Below are 21,108 nucleotides of genomic sequence, written 5' to 3'. Positions count from 1 at the left end.
TTCCGTAGTAAGGAGCTCTTAGAAAAGTAATTCTAACTTGTAACAACATATTCCTGATGCTGTACCAATGGTTATGTTCTCACTTTTCCAGTTCGGGAAATAGTGTTTTGTTGCCATCAATTAGGAAACTGTTGAGGGGAATTTTAAAATTGACTGTATTCATTCAACTAAAATTGCATATTTTGCTGAAGCACCCAGGATTATTGATGATCTCTGTTGATGCTAAGACAACTCCATTGGTTGGGTTCCTTGTTCCAGTCTTTCGCTCCGCCGCCTTTTCTTTCCTCATTTACTGTTTGAACAACAGAGATAATGGGGGATTCTCTGGTCTCACCACCGGCCGCGGGTCTCCCAGCAGTGTGGGATGGCTTTCATGGGAATTCCCATTGACAGCGGCGGGGACCGAGAATCCTGCCGCCAGCGAACAGCATGCGGCCGTGAAACATGTGGCCCATATGTTTTAAAGAGGTACTGATGTTTATTACTGTAGCTATCAAAATATTTTATTTTACCCTTTAATTATTGTCAGTTTTAAAGCAGTCCTGATCATTTAAAAAAATATATGAGGTTATCAGGTATGTCTTGCAGTTTTTATGAATAATATCTTTTTTTTATATTTTATTGAAAATTTTTGGTCAACCAACACACTACATTGTGCATCCTTTACACAATATTATAACAACACAAATAACAATGACCTATTTTATAAACAAAAAATGAATAAATAATAAATAACAAAAATGAAAACTAACCCTAATTGGCAACTGCCTTATCACAAGTAACACTCTCCAAAAATATAATTTAACAGTCCAATATATAATTATCTGTAGCAACGACCTATACATATTATACAGTATATATTAACAACCCTGAGAGTCCTTCTGGTTCCTCCTCTCTCTCTCTCTCTCTCTCTCTCTCTCTCTCTCTCTCTCTCTCTCTCTCTCTCTCTCTCTCTCTCTCTTCCCCCCCCCCCCGATCCTGGGCTGCTGCTGCCGCCTTCTTTTTCCATTCCATCTATCTTTCTGCGAGGTATTCGACGAATGGTTGCCACCGCCTGGTGAACCCTTGAGCCGACCCCCTTAGGACGAACTTTATCCGCTCTAGCTTTATAAACCCTGCCATGTCATTTATCCAGGTCTCCACCCCCGGGGGCTTGGCTTCTTTCCACATTAGCAATATCCTACGCCGGGCTACTAGGGACACAAAGGCCAAAACATCGGCCTCTCTCGCCTCCTGCACTCCCGGCTCTTGTGCAACCCCAAATATAGCCAACCCCCAGCTTGGTTCGACCCAGACCCCTACTACTTTTGAAAGCACCTTTGTCACCCCCATCCAAAACCCCTGTAGTGCCGGGCATGACCAAAACATATGGGTATGATTCGCTGGGCTTCTCGAGCACCTCGCACACCTATCCTCCACCCCAAAAAATTTACTGAGCCGTGCTCCAGTCATATGCGCCCTGTGTAATACCTTAAACTGAATCAGGCTTAGCCTGGCACACGAGGACGACGAGTTTACCCTGCTTAGGGCATCTGCCCACAGCCCCTCCTCGATCTCCTCCCCCAGCTCTTCTTCCCATTTCCCTTTTAGTTCATCTATCGTAGTCTCCCCTTCGTCCCTCATTTCCCCATATATATCTGACACCTTACCATCCCCCACCCATGTCTTTGAGATCGCTCTGTCCTGCACCTCTTGTGTCGGGAGCTGCGGGAATTCCCTCACCTGTTGCCTCGCAAAAGCCCTCAGTTGCATATACCTGAATGCATTCCCTTGGGGCAACCCATATTTCTCGGTCAGCGCTCCCAGACTCGCAAACTTCCCATCCACAAACAGATCTTTCAGTTGCGTTATTCCTGCTCTTTGCCACATTCCATATCCCCCATCCATTCCCCCCGGGGCAAACCTATGGTTGTTTCTTATCGGGGACCCCCCCAAGGCTCCAGTCTTTCCCCTATGCCGTCTCCACTGTCCCCAAATCTTCAGTGTAGCCACCACCACCGGGCTTGTGGTGTAGTTCCTCGGTGAGAACGGCAATGGGGCTGTCACCATAGCCTGTAGGCTAGTCCCCCTACAGGACTCCCTCTCTAATCTCTTCCACGCCGCTCCCTCCTCCTCTCCCATCCACTTACTCACCATTGAAATATTAGCGGCCCAATAATACTCACTTACGCTCGGTAGTGCCAGCCCCCCCCTGTCCCTGCTATGCTGTAAGAATCCCTTCCTCACTCTCGGGGTCTTCCCGGCCCACACAAAACCCATGATGCTCTTTTCGATCCTTTTTAAAAAAAAGCCTTCGTGATCACCACCGGGAGGCACTGAAACACAAAGAGGAATCTTGGGAGGACCACCATCTTAACCGCCTGCACCCTCCCTGCCAGTGACAGGGATACCATATCCCATCTCTTGAAATCCTCCTCCATTTGTTCCACCAACCGCGTTAAATTTAACCTATGCAATGTGCCCCAATTCTTGGCTATCTGGATCCCCAGGTAACGAAAGTCCCTTGTTACCTTCCTCAACGGTAGGTCCTCTATTTCTCTACTCTGCTCCCCTGGATGCACCACAAACAACTCACTTTTCCCCATGTTCAATTTATACCCTGAAAAATCCCCAAACTCCCCAAGTATCCGCATTATTTCTGGCATCCCCTCCGCCGGGTCTGCCACATATAGTAACAAATCGTCCGCATACAAAGATACCCGGTGTTCTTCTCCTCCTCTAAGTACTCCCCTCCACTTCTTGGAACCACTCAACGCTATCGCCAGGGACTCAATCGCCAGTGCAAACAATAATGGGGACAGAGGGCATCCCTGCCTTGTCCCTCTATGGAGCCGAAAATATGCAGATCCCCGTCCATTCGTGACCACGCTCGCCACTGGGGCCCTATACAACAGCTGCACCCATCTAACATACCCCTCTCCAAAACCAAATCTCCTCAACACCTTCCACAAATAATCCCACTCCACTCTATCAAATGCTTTCTCGGCATCCATCGCCACTACTATCTCCGTTTCCCCCTCTGGTGGGGGCATCATCATTACCCCTAATAGCCTCCGTATATTCGTGTTCAGCTGTCTCCCCTTCACACAAACCCAGTTTGGTCCTCGTGGACCACCCCCGGGACACATTCCTCTATTCTCCTTGCCATTACCTTGGCCAGGATCTTGGCATCTACATTTAGGAGGGAAATAGGTCTATAGGACCCGCATTGTAGCGGGTCCTTTTCCTTCTTTAAGAGAAGCGATATCGTTGCTTCAGACATAGTCGGGGGGCAGTTGTCCCCTTTCCTTTGCCGGGGCGAGCAAGTCCACATATTTTCTATAGAATTCGACTGGGAATCCATCCGGTCCCGGGGCCTTTCCCGCCTGCATCCTCCTAATTCCTTTCACCACTTCTTCTACCTCGATCTGTGCTCCCAGTCCCACCCTTTCCTGCTCTTCCACCTTGGGAAATTCCAGCCGATCCAAAAAGCCCATCATTCTCTCCCTCCCATCCGGGGGTTGAGCTTCATATAATTTTTTATAAAATGTCTTGAACACTCCATTCACTCTCTCTGCTCCCCGCTCCATCACTCCTTCCTCATCCCTCACTCCCCCTATTTCCCTCGCTGCTCCCCTTTTCCTCAATTGGTGTGCCAGCAACCTGCTCGCCTTCTCCCCATATTCGTACTGTACACCTTGTGCCTTCCTCCATTGTGCCTCTGCAGTGCCCGTAGTCAGCAAGTCAAATTCTACATGTAGCCTTTGCCTTTCCCTGTACAGTCCCTCCTCCGGTGCTTCCGCATAGTGTCTGTCCACCCTCAAAAGTTCTTGCAGCAACCGCTCCCGTTCCTTACTCTCCTGCTTCCCTTTATGTACCCTTATTGATATCAGCTCCCCTCTAACCACCGCCTTCAGCGCCTCCCAGACCACTCCCACCTGGACCTCCCCATTATCATTGAGTTCCAAGTACTTTTCAATGCACCCCCTCACCCTTAGACACACCCCCTCATCTGCCATTAACAAAGAACAAAGAAATGTACAGCACAGGAACAGGCCCTTCGGCCCTCCAAGCCCGTGCCGACCATACTGCCCGACTAAACTACAATCTTCTACACTTCCTGGGTCCGTATCCTTCTATTCCCATCCTATTCATATATTTGTCAAGATGCCCCTTAAATGTCCCTATCGTCCCTGCTTCCACTACCTCCTCCGGTAGCGAGTTCCAGGTACCCACTACCCTCTGCGTAAAAAAACTTGCCTCGTACATCTACTCTAAACCTTGCCCCTCTCACCTTAAACCTATGCCCCCTAGTAATTGACCCCTCTACCCTGGGGAAAAGTCTCTGACTATCTACTCTGTCTATGTCCCTCATAATTTTGTATACCTCTATCAGGTCGCCCCTCAACCTCCTTCGTTCCAGTGAGAACAAACCGAGTTTATTCAACCGCTCCTCATAGCTTATGCCCTCCATACCAGGCAACATTCTGGTAAATCTCTTCTGCACCCTCTCTAAAGCCTCCACATCCTTCTGGTAGTGTGGCGACCAGAACTGAACACTATACTCCAAGTGTGGCCTAACTAAGGTTCTATACAGCTGCAACATGACTTGCCAATTCTTATACTCAATGCCCCGGCCAATGAAGGCCAGCATGCCGTATGCCTTCTTGACTACCTTCTCCACCTGTGTTGCCCCTTTCAATGACCTGTGGACCTGTACTCCTAGATCTCTTTGACTTTCAATACTCTTGAGGGTTCTACCATTCACTGTATATTCCCTACCTGCATTAGACCTTCCAAAATGCATTACCTCACATTTGTCCGGATTAAACTCCATCTGCCATCTCTCCGCCCAAGTCTCCAGACAATCTAAATCCTGCTGTATCCTCAGACAGTCCTCATCGCTATCCGCAATTCCACCAACCTTTGTGTCGTCTGCAAACTTACTAATCAGACCAGTTACATTTTCCTCCAAATCATTTATATATACTACAAAGAGCAAAGGTCCCAGCACTGATCCCTGTGGAACACCACTGGTCACAGCCCTCCAATTAGAAAAGCATCCCTCCATTGCTACCCTCTGCCTTCCATGGCCTAGCCAGTTCTGTATCCACCTTGCCAGTTCACCCCTGATCCCGTGTGACTTCACCTTTTGTACTAGTCTACCATGAGGGACCTTGTCAAAGGCCTTACTGAAGTCCATATAGACAACATCTACTGCCCTACCTGCATCAATCATCCTAGTGACCTCCTCGAAAAACTCTATCAAGTTAGTGAGACACGACCTCCCCTTCACAAAACCGTGCTGCCTCTCACTAATACGTCCATTTGCTTCCAAATGGGAGTAGATCCTGTCTCTAAGAATTCTCTCCAGTAATTTCCCTACCACTGACGTAAGGCTCACCGGCCTGTAGTTCCCGGGATTATCCTTGCTACCCTTCTTAAACAGAGGAACAACATTGGCTATTCTCCAGTCCTCCGGGACATCCCCTGAAGACAGCGAGGATCCAAAGATTTCTGTCAAGGCCTCAGCAATTTCCTCTCCAGCCTCCTTCAGTATTCTGGGGTAGATCCCATCAGGCCCTGGGGACTTATCTACCTTAATATTTTTTAAGACACCCAACACCTCGTCTTTTTGGATCACAATGTGACCCAGGCTATCTACACCCCCTTCTCCAGACTCAACATCTACCAATTCCTTCTCTTTGGTGAATACTGATGCAAAGTATTCATTTAGTACCTCGCCCATTTCCTCTGGCTCCACACATAGATTCCCTTGCCTATCCTTCAGTGGGCCAACCCTTTCCCTGGCTACCCTCTTGCTTTTTATGTACGTGTAAAAAGCCTTGGGATTTTCCTTAACCCTATTTGCTAATGACTTTTCGTGACCCCTTCTAGCCCTCCTGACTCCTTGCTTAAGTTCCTTCCTACTTTCCTTATATGCCACACAGGCTTCGTCTGTTCCCAGCCTTTTAGCCCTGACAAATGCCTCCTTTTTCTTTTTGACGAGGCCTACAATATCACTCGTCATCCAAGGTTCTCGAAAATTGCCGTATTTATCTTTCTTCCTCACAGGAACATCCCGGTCCTGTATTCCTTTCAACTGACACTTGAAAGCCTCCCACATGTCAGATGTTGATTTGCCCTCAAACATCCGCCCCCAATCTATGTTCTTCAGTTCCCGCCTAATATTGTTATAATTAGCCTTCCCCCAATTTAGCACATTCATCCTCGGACCACTCTTATCCTTGTCAACCAGTACTGTAAAACTTACTGAATTGTGGTCACTGTTACCGAAATGCTCCCCTACTGAAACATCTACCACCTGGCCGGGCTCATTCCCCAATACCAGGTCCAGTACCGCCCCTTCCCTAGTTGGACTGTTTACATATTGTTTTAAGAAGCCCTCCTGGATGCTCCTTACAAACTCCGCCCCGTCTAAGCCCCTGGCACTAAGTGAGTCCCAGTCAATATTGGGGAAGTTGAAGTCTCCCATCACCACAACCCTGTTGTTTTTACTCTTTTCCAAAATCTGTCTACCTATCTGCTCCTCTATCTCCCGCTGGCTGTTGGGAGGCCTGTAGTATACCCCCAACATTGTGACTGCACCCTTCTTATTCCTGATCTCTACCCATATAGCCTCACTGCCCTCTGAGGTGTCCTCTCGCAGTATAGCTGTGATATTCTCCCGAACAAGTAGCGCAACTCCACCTCCCCTTTTACATCCCCCTCTATCCCGCCTGAAACATCTAAATCCTGGAACGTTTAGCTGCCAATCCTGCCCTTCCCTCAACCAGGTCTCTGTAATGGCAACAACATCATAGTTCCAAGTAGTAATCCAAGCTCTAAGTTCATCTGCCTTACCCGTAATGCTCCTTGCATTAAAACATATGCACTTCAGGCCACCAGACCCGCTGTGTTCAGCAACTTCTCCCCGTCTGCTCTGCCTCAGAGCCACACTGTCCCTATTCCCTAGTTCTCCCTCAATGCTCTCACCTTCTGACCTATTGCTCCCGTGCCCACCCCCCTGCCATACTAGTTTAAACCCTCCCGTGTGACACTAGCAAACCTCGCGGCCAGGATATTTATGCCTCTCCGGTTTAGATGCAACCCGTCCTTCTTATACAGGTCACACCGGCCCCGGAAGAGCTCCCAGTGGTCCAGATAATGGAAACCCTCCCTCCTACACCAGCTGTTTAGCCACGTGTTTATCTGCTCTATCTTCCTATTTCTAGCCTCACTGGCACGTGGCACAGGGAGTAATCCCGAGATTACAACCCTCGAGGTCCTGTCTTTTAACTTTCTGCCTAGCTCCCTGAACTCCTGCTGCAGGACCTCATGCCCCTTCCTGCCTATGTCGTTAGTACCAATATGTACAACGACCTCTGCCTGTTTGCCCTCCCCCTTCAGGATTCCCTCTACCCGTTCGGAGACATCCTGGACCCTGGCACCAGGGAGGCAACATACCATCCTGGAGTCTCTTTCACGTCCACCGAAGCGCCTATCTGTGCCCCTGACTATAGAGCCCCCTATTACGATTACTCTTCTGCGCTTTGACCCTCCCTTCTGAACATCAGAGCCAGCCGTGGTGCCACTGCTCTGGCTGCTGCTGTTTTCCCCTGATAGGCTATCCCCCCCGACAGTTTCCAAAGGGGTATATCTGTTCGAGAGGGGGACAACCACAGGGGATTCCTGCACTGACTGCCTGCCCTTTCTGGTGGTCACCCATTTCTCTGCCTGCACCTTGGGTGTGACCACATTTACATAACTGCGATCTATGACGCTTTCCGCCACCTGCATGCTCCTAAGTGCATCCAATTGCTGCTCCAACCGAACCATGCGGTCTGTGAGGAGCTCCAGTTGGGTGCACTTTCTGCAGATGAAGCCATCCGGGACGCTGGAAGCCTCCCGGACCTGCCACATCTCACAGTCAGAGCACAGCACCCCTCTAACTGACATTGCGTCAATTAATTAAAATTTGTCTTTTTTTTTTAAATACTTTTTTTAAATTTCAAAGTTACTGTCAACTATCTGTTTCCTAGCACTAGATTTCTAATAGAAATGCTATAGCTAACTATAATACTCTCCGATCTCTGGCTTAGATATCCTCTAAATTATAATTAAGTTATTATGTTTAATTAGTTCCCAAATACTCACATTTTTTTAAAATTTAGGTTAGAATCCCAACCAGCCACTCTGGCCACAGCTTTTCTGTGATGTCACTTTAGTTTCCCCCCAACACACACAATTTGAAAAAAGGTATAAAAGTAAAAATAACTTACTTACCTTCTGAGTGTCTGAGATGTTCTCAGGTTCTCTCGCTGACAGAGACTGCTCCTCCACCTCCGATCCTTGACCTGCACAATGCTAATAATATAATAATATAATATGGCACTTACCTTACACCAATGGGTCTTATTATTAGGTTAGAGGAGGAGGGCGGGTGGGAGACACTACACGTGTAGTGTCTCGGGTTTCCTCTCCACCAGAATTTATTAGTTGGGGGGGGGGGGGACTTCCCAGAGGTCCGCGGGTCGAACTTCCGGTTCCCGCCTTATATAAAAACAAATAAAACAGAAAAGAACAGACAGGGGACCAGGTAAGGCTTTTTAAAGTCGCTACTCACCTCCAAGAAGGCCCCTGCGCACCGCTGCCGCCGAAATCCGAAGGGCTGCTCCTGTAAAGGTAAGGCTTTTTAAAGTAAGTACTCACCTCCCAGAAGGCCCCTGCGCACCGCTGCCGCCGAAATCCAAAGGGCTGCTCCTGTAAAGGTAAGGCTTTTAAATACACTACTCACCTCCAAGAAGGCCCCTGCGCACCGCTGCCGCCGAAATCCGAAGGGCTGCTCCTGTAAAGGTAAGGCTTTTTAAAGTAAGTACTCACCTCCCAGAAGGCCCCTGCGCACCGCTGCCGCCGAAATCCAAAGGGCTGCTCCTGTAAAGGTAAGGCTTTTAAATACACTACTCACCTCCAAGAAGGCCCCTGCGCACCGCTGCCGCCGAAATCCGAAGGGCTGCTCCTGTAAAGGTAAGGCTTTTTAAGAACAAAGAAATAGAACAAAGAAATGTACAGCACAGGAACAGGCCCTTCGGCCCTCCAAGCCCGTGCCGACCATACTGCCCGACTAAACTACAATCTTCTACACTTCCTGGGTCCGTATCCTTCTATTCCCATCCTATTCATATATTTGTCAAGATGCCCCTTAAATGTCCCTATCGTCCCTGCTTCCACTACCTCCTCCGGTAGTGAGTTCCAGGCACCCACTACCCTCTGCGTAAAAAACTTGCCTCGTACATCTACTCTAAACCTTGCCCCTCTCACCTTAAACCTATGCCCCCTAGTAATTGACTCCTCTACCCTGGGGAAAAGCCTCTGACTATCCACTCTGTCTATGCCCCTCATAATTTTGTATACCTCTATCAGGTCGCCCCTCAACCTCCTTCGTTCCAGTGAGAACAAACCGAGTTTATTCAATCGCTCCTCATAGCTTATGCCCTCCATACCAGGCAACATTCTGGTAAATCTCTTCTGCACCCTCTCTAAAGCCTCCACATCCTTCTGGTAGTGTGGCGACCAGAATTGAACACTATACTCCAAGTGTGGCCTAACTAAGGTTCTATACAGCTGCAACATGACTTGCCAATTCTTATACTCAATGCCCCGGCCAATGAAGGCAAGCATGCCGTATGCCTTCTTGACTACCTTCTCCACCTGTGTTGCCCCTTTCAATGACCTGTGGACCTGTACTCCTAGATCTCTTTGACTTTCAATACTCTTGAGGGTTCTACCATTCACTGTATATTCCCTACCTGCATTAGCCCTTCCAAAATGCATTACCTCACATTTGTCCGGATTAAACTCCATCTGCCATCTCTCCGCCCAAGTCTCCAGACAATCTAAATCCTGCTGTATCCTCAGACAGTCCTCATCGCTATCCGCAATTCCACCAACCTTTGTGTCGTCTGCAAACTTACTAATCAGACCAGTTACATTTTCCTCCAAATCATTTATATATACTACAAAGAGCAAAGGTCCCAGCACTGATCCCTGTGGAACACCACTGGTCACAGCCCTCCAATTAGAAAAGCATCCCTCCATTGCTACCCTCTGCCTTCTATGGCCTAGCCAGTTCTGTATCCACCTTGCCAGTTCACCCCTGATCCCGTGTGACTTCACCTTTTGTACTAGTCTACCATGAGGGACCTTGTCAAAGGCCTTACTGAAGTCCATAAGTACATAAAGTAAGTACTCACCTCCCAGAAGGTCCCATGTCCATTCTCCCGGGTGGGCGCCCTCCTGTTTCCTCCCCTATCTCCAAGTCTACCCAGTGTGGAGCGTGATCCGAAATGGCTATAGCCGTATACTCCGTTCCCCTCACCTTCGGGATCAACGCCCTTCCCAGCACAAAAAAGTCTATTCGCGGTAGACTTTATGGACATAGGAGAAAAACGAGAACTCCTAACTCCTAGGTCTGCTAAATCTCCACGGGTCTACACCTCCCATCTGCTCCATAAAATCTTTAAGTACCTTGGCTGCTGCCGGCCTCCTTCCAGTCCTGGACTTCAACCTATCCAGCCCTGGTTCCAACACCGTATTAAAATCTCCCCCCATTATCAGCTTTCCCATCTCTAGGTCCGGAATGCGTCCTAGCAACCGCCTCATAAAATTGGCATCATCCCAGTTCGGGGCATATACGTTTACCAAAACCACCGTCTCCCCCTGTAGTTTGCCACTCGCCACCACGTATCTGCCCCCGTTATCCGCCACTATAGTCTTTGCCTCGAACATTACCCGCTTCCCCACTAATAGAGCCACCTCCCCTGTTTTTCGCATCTTGCCCCGAATGGAACACCTGCCCCACCCATCCTTTGCGTAGCCTAACCTGGTCTATCAGTTTCAGGTGCGTTTCCTGTAACATAACCACATCTGCCTTAAGTTCCTTAAGGTGTGCGAGTACCCGTGCCATCTTTATCGGCCCGTTCAGCCCTCTCACGTTCCACGTGATCAGCCGGGTTGGGGGGCTTCCTACCCCCCCCCCTTGTCGTTTAGCCATCCCCTTTATCCAGCTCCTCACCCGGTTCCCACGCAGCTGTATCTCCCCCAGGCGGTGCCCCCCCGCCTATCCCCTCCCATACCAGCTCCCCCCTCTCCCCAGCAGCAGCAACCCAGTAATTCCCCCCTCCCACCCCCCCCCCCCCCCCCAGCTAGATCCCCCGCTAGCGTAATTACTCCCCCCATGTTGCTCCCAGAAGTCAGCAAACTCTGGCCGACCTCGGCTTTCCCCCCCCCGTGACCTCGGCTCGCACCGTGCGGCGCCCCCTCCTTCCTGCTTCTCTATTCCCGCCATGATTATCATAGCGCGGGAACCAAGCCCGCGCTTCTCCCTTGGCCCTGCCCCCAATGGCCAACACCCCATCTCCTCCACCTCCCCATCTCCCCCAATCACCACCTGTGGAAGAGAGAAAAGTTAACACATCGCAGGATTAGTACATAAAACTCCTCTTTCCCCCCTTTTTAACCCCCCTCTTCGCCCCCCCCCACATTCGCCCCACCACTTTGTTCAAACGTTCTTTTTAATAACCCGCTCATTACAGTTTTTCTTCCACAATAAAAGTCCACGCTTCATCCGCCGTCTCAAAGTAGTGGCCTTCCTCGATATGTGACCCACAGTCTTGCCGGTTGCAGCATTCCAAATTTTATCTTTTTATGAAGCACCGCCTTGGCTCGATTAAAGCTCGCCCTCCTTCTCGCCACCTCCGCACTCCAGTCTTGATAAACGCGGATCACCGCGTTCTCCCATTTACTGCTCCGGGTTTTCTTTGCCCATCTAAGGACCATTTCTTTATCCTTAAAACGGAGGAATCTCACCACTATGGCTCTGGGAATTTCTCCTGCTCTCGGTCCTCGCGCCATCACTCGGTATGCTCCCTCCACCTCCAACTGACCCGCCGGGGCCTCCGCTCCCATTAACGAGTGCAGCATCGTGCTCACATATGCCCCGACGTCCGCTCCCTCCACACCTTCAGGAAGACCATGAATCCTCAGGTTGTTCCTCCTTGCATTGTTCTCCAGTGCCTCCAACCTTTCCACGCATCGTTTCTGATGTGCCTCATGCATCTCCGTCTTCACCACCAGGCCCTGTATGTCGTCCTCATTCTCGGCTGCCTTTGCCTTCATGACCCGAAGCTCCCGCTCCTGGGTCTTTTGTTCCTCCTTTAGCCCTTCGATCGCCTGTAGTATCGGGGCCAACAGCTCTTTCTTCATTTCCTTTTTGAGCTCTTCCACACAGCATTTCAAGAACTCTTGTTGTTCAGGGCCCCATGTTAAACTGCCACCTTCCGACGCCATCTTGGTTTTTGCTTGCCTTCCTTGCCGCTGTTCTAAAGGATCCACTGCAATCCGGCCACTTTCTCCTCCTTTTTTCATCCGTATTCAGGGGGGATTCCCTTCTGGTTTACCGCACAGTGTTTTTAGCCGTCAAAATTGCCGTTGGGGCTCCTATCAAGAGCCCAAAAGTCCGTTTCACCGGGAGCTGCCGAAACGTGCGACTCAGCTGGTCATCGCCGCACCCGGAAGTCTGAATAATATCTTCATCTAACTATTTTTCAGTATTTTTAAAAATAAGTCTTCTGTCTGCACTTGTCTAAATCAGCTAACCTATCAAGCTGGATTCCTCAGCCTCTGCCTCTGTCTGTTTTTCTCTCTCTTTTGGCGAGGAAAATTCAAAGTCAAAGCCAAAGAATTCACATTAAATTCAATAAATTGATAGCACAGATAGAAATTAATAGATTTGATTGAATAACTATGATGGAATCATGGTTGCAGTGACCAAGGTTAGGAACTAAATATTCCAGGATACTTCTCTTTTAGAAGAGATGGGCAAATAAAGGATGGAATAAATACAGTGGAGAGAAAGGATTTTAGCTCCAAAACAAAAAGTGGAATGTGTGGAGCTATGAAACAGCAAGGAGCAGAAACCATTGGTGGGAGTTCGATCAGGCTCCCCAACAACTGTAGTACAGGGCAAAGTATACATTGGGATATTAGAAGCACTTGCATCAAGGGTCATACAGTAATCATGGGGGAGTTTATCAGCATATAGGCTCGGCAAATTAAATTGATGGTGAAATTGTGAAGGAATTGTTATGCAAAATATCTTTCTAGATCAGTATGTTGAATAATCAGCTCGGGAACAGATTATCTTGAATCTAGTATTGTGACCTGAGGCCTCTTTAACTCCCTTGGGTGCTGGCATGACCACTTTTATCTCGACTGGCCTGTTCTCTGCCTTTAATCTGCCTTTTTTGACTCGGTGCTTCTCCTGAGCCACTTTAATCCTCATGGCTTCCACTGTTTGGGCTAGGGACAGTTTTTTCTTTACATAATATACTTTATGTTGTGTCTCTTGTTCCCAGTGCATCTCATTGTTCAGTACACCATTGTTAGCTTTTGAGGGTGCAACTAATAAGATGGGGAATGGGGAATCAGTGCATATAGTATATTTGGATTTCAAAAATAATTAAATGTGGCGCCAAGCATGAGGTTATTACACAAAATGAGGGCTCATGGGATTGGGAAAATATATTAGCATGGCTTGAGGATTGGTTAGGGACAAAAAACAGTGTGAATAAACAGGTCATTTTTGGCTGCAATTGGAGTGGGACGGGGGATTAGTGGACACATGGATCGGTACTTGCGTCTTGAACGTTTACAATCTATATTATTGACATAAATGTGAGGATTGTGTGTTGCTGATGTAAGCTTGCTGACAATCCAAAGTTGGGTAGGAAAGTAAGCAATGAGGAGGATGCACAGAGGCTGGACAATTTGAGGAGTGGGCAAGAACATGACCGTTGGAATGGTGTGCTGTGAATTATCCAGTTTGGTAAGAAAAGTTTTTAAAAAGCAGAATATTTTTTTTGAATGATGAGAGAATGGGAAATGATTGCATTCAGAGGCATTTGTACACGAATCACCGGAAGTTCACATGTATGTATATACAGCAAGCAATTAGGAAGGCAAAATATATATTTTGTGTTACAAAGGGATTAAATTACAAGGGTAATGAAGTTTTACTACAAGTGTAGGAGACTGGTGAGGCCACACGGAGTACTGTATGAAGTTTTGGTCTCCTTGGTTAAGGAGCACATGCTTCCCCTGCAGAGAGTGCAGCAAAGTTCACGCGACAGAGTCCTGAGATGACAAAATTGTCCTGGAAGAGATTAAATAAGGCCGATATTCCTTGAAGCTAAGGACAATGAAAAGTAATCTAATTGAAACGTAGGCCTGAATTTTTCAGATGGCGGGGGTCTCGCTTCCAGACGTCCAAACCATTCTGCTTCGACTGAGCGCTCTGCAGGCATTTCACCCTCAAATGAATGTTAAGTGGCTACAGGTGGAACTTCCCTCTTTCAGGATGAAGCCTGACCTTAGAGAGCTGCTGGCTAATGCGATTGTTCAGCAGTGCTGCAGTGGACGAAAGAAGAATGCAGGCGGACCCCTGAGGTTAGGTCCTAGACCCAGGCAAGTTCAAGGGGTCCCAGGGCAGGGAGGATAAGAAAGGCCCGGGGAGAGGGGGAGACGAGGGTGAAGGGGTGCGTGAAGGTGGCAAGAGAAGCCACGGTGGAGAGGAGGGAGGTCCAGAGGCCACCTTACCATCAGTGGGACGCACCCAACTTCACAAATTGGCTTCTGATGGAGGTGCTTCTGATGGAGGCGCTCCCCTATTCCTTCCCGCCCGAGATATAACTCCGTTCATTTTTAGAATTCCACCGCACAAGCTCAATCCTCCCGCCAGCCTAAAAATTGAGGCAGGGCCGGAAATTCCCATTGCTTTTCCAATAGGGGCCCCAATTGGGGCAAGGCTGAGCTTCCTGTTCAAGGCCTTGCCTCCCCAATGTATTATTGCTGTGTGGTTGGAGCAGGCAGAACCTGGAGGCAATTCTGGACCTTCAGTTTCATATTTCCAGCCATCCCTGCCTAAAAACACACCGGAAGAGGAGCATGAAATTCTGACCATATGAAATTATTAAGGGCTTGACAGGTTAGAAAATTGGGGGAGGTAGTGGTGTAATGGTATTCTTGCTGGATTAGTAATCCAGAGACTCTCGGTAATGATCTGAGGATCCAGGTTGGAATCCCACCATGACAGGTGGGGAAATTTAAATTCCATAAAATATCTGGAATTAAAAGTCTAATGCTGATCATGAAACCATTGTCGATTGTTGTAAAACCCCATCTGGTTCACTAATGTCCTTTAGGGAAGGAACTCTGCCATCTTTACCTGGTCTGTCCTACATGTGGTGGAATCTTAAATGCCCTCTGAGGGCAGCATGGTGGCGCACCGAGGTCCCAGGTTCGATCCCGGCTCTGGGTCACTGACCTTGTGGAGTTTGCACTTTCTCCCCGTGCTTGCGTGGTCGCCCCCACAAGCCAAAGATGTGCAGGCTAGGTGGATTGGCCACGCTAAATTGCCCCTTAATTGGAAAAAAATGAATTGGGTACTGTAAATTTATTTTTAAAACACAATTAAATGCCCTCTGAATTGGCTGGGCAAACCACTCGGTTGTATTCAAGCACTACAAAAACATTGAGAAAAAGGAATGAAATCGGACGGACCGCATGGCATCGACACAGGCACCGAAAACTACAACGGCAAACTCAGCCCTGTCAACCCTTCAAAGTCCTCAATACTAACATCTGGGGGCTTGTGCCTAAGATGGGAGAGCTGTCTCACAGACTAGTACAAGAGCAGCAGATATCTAGGAACCCCACCCTCCAAGTCACCCTAACTTGGAAATATATCGCCGTTCCTTCACTTTCGCTGGGTAAAAATCCTGGATCTCCCTCCCTAGCAGCACTGTAGGTGTACCTACATCTCAAGGACTGCAGTGGTTCAAGAAGGCAAATCACCACTGCCTTTTGAAGGACAACTATGGATGGGCAATAAATGCTGGCCTGACCAGCGACGCCCACATCTCATATCTGAATAAAAAATAATACCCTGGTTGGGGAATCTAGAACACTGGGTCACTGCCTCAGAATAAGAGACTGTGGATAATAAGCTGTGGATCCTCAACCACTGAATATCTTTGAAACCTGTTGATAGATTTTTGGGGATTGTTAAGCAGGCTCAAAGGGTCAAAGGCCTATTCCAACTACGCTGTCTGTCTCAGTCCCTCTCCATCTCTCTCTCTCTCTCTCTCTCTCTCTCTCTCTCTCTCTCTGGATCTCCCTCTCTCTTTGGATCTCCCTCTCTCTCTGGATCTCCCTCTCTCTCTGGATCTCCCTCTCTCTCTGGATCTCCCTCTCTCTCTGGATATCCCTCTCTCTCTGGATCTCCCTCTCTCTCTGGATCTCCCTCTCTCTCTGATCTCACACTCTCTCTGGATCTCTCGCTCTCTCTGGATCTCTCTCTCCCTGGATCCCTCTCAATCTCTCCCTGGATCCCTCTCAATCTCTCCCTGGATCCCTCTCTCTCTCTCTCTCCCCGGATCTCTCTATCTCTCTCTCTGTATCTCTCTCTCCCTGGATCTCTCTCCCTGGATCTCTCTCTCTCCCTGGATCTCTCTCTCTCCCTGGATCTCTCTCTCTCCCTGGATCTCTCTCTCTCCCTGGATCTCTCTCTCTCCCTGGATCTCTCTCTCTCCCTGGATCTCTCTCTCTCCCTGGATCTCTCTCTCTCCCTGGATATCTCTCTCTCCCTGGATCTCTCTCTCTCCCTGGATCTCTCTCTCTCTCTGGATCTCTCTCTCTCTCTCTGGATCTCTCTCTCTCTCTCTCTGGATCTCTCTCTCTCTGGATCTCTCTCTCTCTCTCTCTGGATCTCTCTTTCTCTCTCTGGATCTCTCTCTCTCTCTGGATCTCTCTCTCTCTGGATCTCTCTCTCTCTGGATCTCTCTCTCTCTGGATCTCTCTCTCTCTGGATCTCTCTCTCTCTGGATCTCTCTCTCTCTGGATCTCTCTCTCTCTGGATCTCTCTCTCTGGATCTCTCTCTCTGGATCTCTCTCGCTCTCTCTCTCTCTCTCTCTCTCTCTCTGGATCTCTCTCTCTCTCTCTCTCTCTCTCTGGATCGCTCTCTCTCTCTCTCTCTCCCAGGATCTCTGGATCGCTCTCTCCCTGGATCTCTCTCTCCCTGGATCTCTCTCTCTCCCTGGATCTCTCTCTCTCCCTGGATCTCTCTCTCTCCCTGGATCTCTCTCTCTCCCTGGATCTCTCTCTCCCTGGATCTCTCTCTCTCCCTGGATATCTCTCTCTCCCTGGATCTCTCTCTCTCTCTGGATCTCTCTCTCTCTCTCTGGATCTCTCTCTCTCTCTCTGGATCTCTCTCTCTCTCTCTCTCTGGATCTCTCTCTCTCTGGATCTCTCTCTCTCTCTCTCTCTGGATCTCTCTCTCTCTGGATCTCTCTCTCTCTCTGGATCTCTCTTTCTCTCTCTGGATCTCTCTCTCTCTCTGGATCTCTCTCTCTCTGGATCTCTCTCTCTCTGGATCTCTCTCTCTCTGGATCTCTCTCTCTCTGGATCTCTCTCTCTCTGGATCTCTCTCTCTGGATCTCTCTCTCTGGATCTCTCTGGATCTCTCTCGCTCTCTCTCTCTCTCTCTCTCTCTCTCTGGATCTCTCTCTCTCTCTCTCTCTCTCTCTGGATCGCTCTCTCTCTCTCTCTCTCCCAGGATCTCTGGATCGCTCTCTCCCTGGATCTCTCTCTCCCTGGATCTCTCTCTCCCTGGATCTCTCTCTCCCTGGATCTCTCTCTCCCTGGATCTCTCTCTCCCTGGATCTCTCTCTCCCTGGATCTCTCTCTCCCTGGATCTCTCTCTCCCTGGATCTCTCTCTCCCTGGATCTCTCTCTCCCTGGATCTCTCTCTCCCTGGATATCTCTCTCTCCCTGGATCTCTCTCTCCCTGGATCTCTCTCTCCCTGGATCTCTCTCTCCCTGGATCTCTCTCTCTCTCTGGATCTCTCTCTCTCTCTCTGGATCTCTCTCTCTCTGGATCTCTCTCTCTCTCTCTGGATCTCTCTCTCTCTCTCTGGATCTCTCTCTCTCTCTCTCTGGATCTCTCTCTCTCTCTCTCTGGATCTCTCTCTCTCTCTCTCTGGATCTCTCTCTCTCTCTCTGGATCTCTCTCTCTGGATCTCTCTCTCACTCTGGATCTCTCTCTCTCTCTCTGGATCTCTCTCTCTGGATCTCTCTCTCACTCTGGATCTCGATCTCTCTCTGGATCTCGATCTCTCTCTGGATCTCGGTCTCTCTCTGGATCTCGGTCTCTCTCTGGATCTCGGTCTCTCTCTGGATCTCGGTCTCTCTCTGGATCTGTGTCTCTCTCTGGATCTCTCTCTCTCTCTGGATCTCTCTCTCTCTGGATCGCTCTCTCTTTCTCTCTCTCACTCTTTCTCTCTCTGGATCGCTCTCTCTCTGGATCTCTCTCTCTCTCTGGATCTCGATCTCTCTCTGGGTCTCGATCTCTCTCTGGGTCTCGATCTCTCTCTGGGCCTCGATCTCTCTCTGGGTCTCGATCTCTCTCTGGGTCTCGATCTCTCTCTGGATCTCGATCTCTCTCTGGATCTCGATCTCTCTCTGGATCTCGATCTCTCTCTGGATCTCGATCTCTCTCTGGATCTCGATCTCTCTCTGGATCTCGATCTCTCTCTGGATCTCGGTCTCTCTCTGGATCTCGGTCTCTCTCTGGATCTCGGTCTCTCTCTGGATCTCGATCTCTCTCTGGATCTCGATCTCTCTCTGGATCTCGATCTCTCTCTGGATCTCGGTCTCTCTCTGGATCTCGGTCTCTCTCTGGATCTCGGTCTCTCTCTGGATCTCGGTCTCTCTCTAGATCTCTCTCTCTCTCTCTCTGCATCTCTCTCTCTCTCTCTCTGCATCTCTCTCTCTCTCTCTCTCTCTCTCTCTGGATCTCTCTCTCTCTGGATCTCTCTCTCTCTGGATCTCTCTCTCTCTCTCTCTGCATCTCTCTCTCTCTCTCTCTGGATCTCTCTCTCTCTGGATCTCTCTCTCTGGATCTCTCTCTTGCTCTCTCTGGATCTCTCTCTCTCTCTCTCTCGATCGCCCTCTCTCTCTCTGGATCTCTCTCTCTCTCTCTCTCTGCATCTCTCTCTCTCTGCATCTCTCTCTCTCTGCATCTCTCTCTCTCTGCATCTCTCTCTCTCTCTCTCTCTCACTCTCTCTCTCTCTGGATCACTCTCTCTTTCTCTCTCTCACTCTTTCTCTCTCTGGATCTCGCTCTCTCTCTCTGGATCTCGCTCTCTCTCTCTGGATCTCGCTCTCTCTCTCTGGATCTCGCTCTCTCTCTGGATCTCGCTCTCTCTCTGGATCTCGCTCTCTCTGGATCTCGCTCTCTCTGGGTCTCGATCTCTCTCTGGGTCTCGATCTCTCTCTGGGTCTCGATCTCTCTCTGGGTCTCGATCTCTCTCTGGGTCTCGATCTCTCTCTGGGTCTCGATCTCTCTCTGGGTCTCGATCTCTCTCTGGGTCTCGATCTCTCTCTGGGTCTCGATCTCTCTCTGGGTCTCGATCTCTCTCTGGGTCTCGATCTCTCTCTGGGTCTCGATCTCTCTCTGGGTCTCGATCTCTCTCTGGGTCTCGATCTCTCTCTGGGTCTCGATCTCTCTCTGGGTCTCGATCTCTCTCTGGGTCTCGATCTCTCTCTGGGTCTCGATCTCTCTCTGGGTCTCGATCTCTCTCTGGGTCTCGATCTCTCTCTGGGTCTCGATCTCTCTCTGGGTCTCGATCTCTCTCTGGGTCTCGATCTCTCTCTGGGTCTCGATCTCTCTCTGGGTCTCGATCTCTCTCTGGGTCTCGATCTCTCTCTGGGTCTCGATCTCTCTCTGGGTCTCGATCTCTCTCTGGGTCTCGATCTCTCTCTGGGTCTCGATCTCTCTCTGGGTCTCGATCTCTCTCTGGATCTCGATCTCTCTCTGGATCTCGATCTCTCTCTGGATCTCGGTCTCTCTCTGGATCTCTCTCTCTCTCTGGATCTCTCTCTCTCTCTCTCTCTCTCTGGATCTCTCTCTCTCTCTCTCTCTCTCTCTCTCTCTCGCCCTCTCTCTCTCTGGATCTCTCTCTCTCTCTCTCTCTCTCTCTCTCTCTCTCTGGATCTCTCTCTCTCGATCTCTCTCTTGCGCTATCTCTCTCTGGATCTCTCTCTCTGGATCTCTGGATCTCTCTCTCTGGATCTCTCTCTCTCTCTCTCTCTGGATCGCTCTCTCTGGAACTCCCTCCTCTCTCTCGCTCTCTCTCACTGGATCTATCTATCTCTATCTCTCTCTCTCTCTCTCTCTCTCTGGATCTATCTCTCTCTGTCTCTCTCTCTGTCACTCTCTCTCTCTCTCTCTCTCTCTCTCTCTCGCTATCTCTCTCTGTCTCTCACTATCTCTCTCTCTGTCTCTCACTATCTCTCTCTCTGGATCTCTCTCTCTCTCTGGATCTCTCTCTCTCTCTGGATCTCTCTCTCTCTCTGGATCTCTCTCTCTCTCTGGATCTCTCTCTCTCTCTCTGGATCTCTCTCTCTCTCTCTGGATCTCTCTCTCTCTCTCTCTCTCTCTGGATCTCTCTCTCTCTCTCTCTCTCTCTCTCTGGATCTCTCTCTCTCTCTGGATCTCGCTCTCTCTCTGGATCTCGCTCTCGCTCTGGATCTCGCTCTCGCTCTGGATCTCGCTCTCGCTCTGGATCTCGCCTCTCGCTCTGGATCTAGCTCTCGCTCTGGATCTCGCTCTCGCTCTGGATCTCTCTCTCTCTCTCTCTGGATCTCGCTCTCTCTCTGGATCTCTCTCTCTCTCTCGATCTGGATCTCGATCTCTCTCTGGATCTCGATTTCTCTCTGGATCTCAATCTCTCTCTGGATCTCGATCTCTCTCTCTCTCTGGATCTGTGTCTCTCTCTGGATCTGTGTCTCTCTCTGGATCTGTGTCTCTCTCTGGATCTCTCTCTCTCTCTCTCTCTCTCTCTCTGGATCTCTCTCACACTCTGGATCTCTCTCTCTCCCCCTCTCTTTCTCCACCTCTCTCTGGATCGCTCTCTCTCTGGATCGCTCTCTCTCTCTGGAACCTCTCTCTCTGGATCTCGCTCTCGCTCTGGATCTCGCTCTCGCTCTGGATCTCGCTCTCGCTCTGGATC

The 21,108-nt window shown here is 49.4% G+C and overlaps 1 protein-coding gene across 1 annotated transcript in view; it reads left to right on the top strand.

Annotated features, from left to right (window-relative positions):
- Positions 1-21,108, top strand: part of phka1a (phosphorylase kinase, alpha 1a (muscle)) — a 252,415-nt gene that overhangs the window by 90,214 nt on the left and 141,093 nt on the right. The window lies entirely within an intron of this gene.

The sequence above is a fragment of the Scyliorhinus torazame genome, chromosome 5 (assembly GCF_047496885.1).
Source record: "Scyliorhinus torazame isolate Kashiwa2021f chromosome 5, sScyTor2.1, whole genome shotgun sequence".
Lineage (NCBI taxonomy): Eukaryota > Metazoa > Chordata > Chondrichthyes > Carcharhiniformes > Scyliorhinidae > Scyliorhinus > Scyliorhinus torazame.
This window is presented reverse-complemented; position numbering and strand designations above follow the sequence as displayed.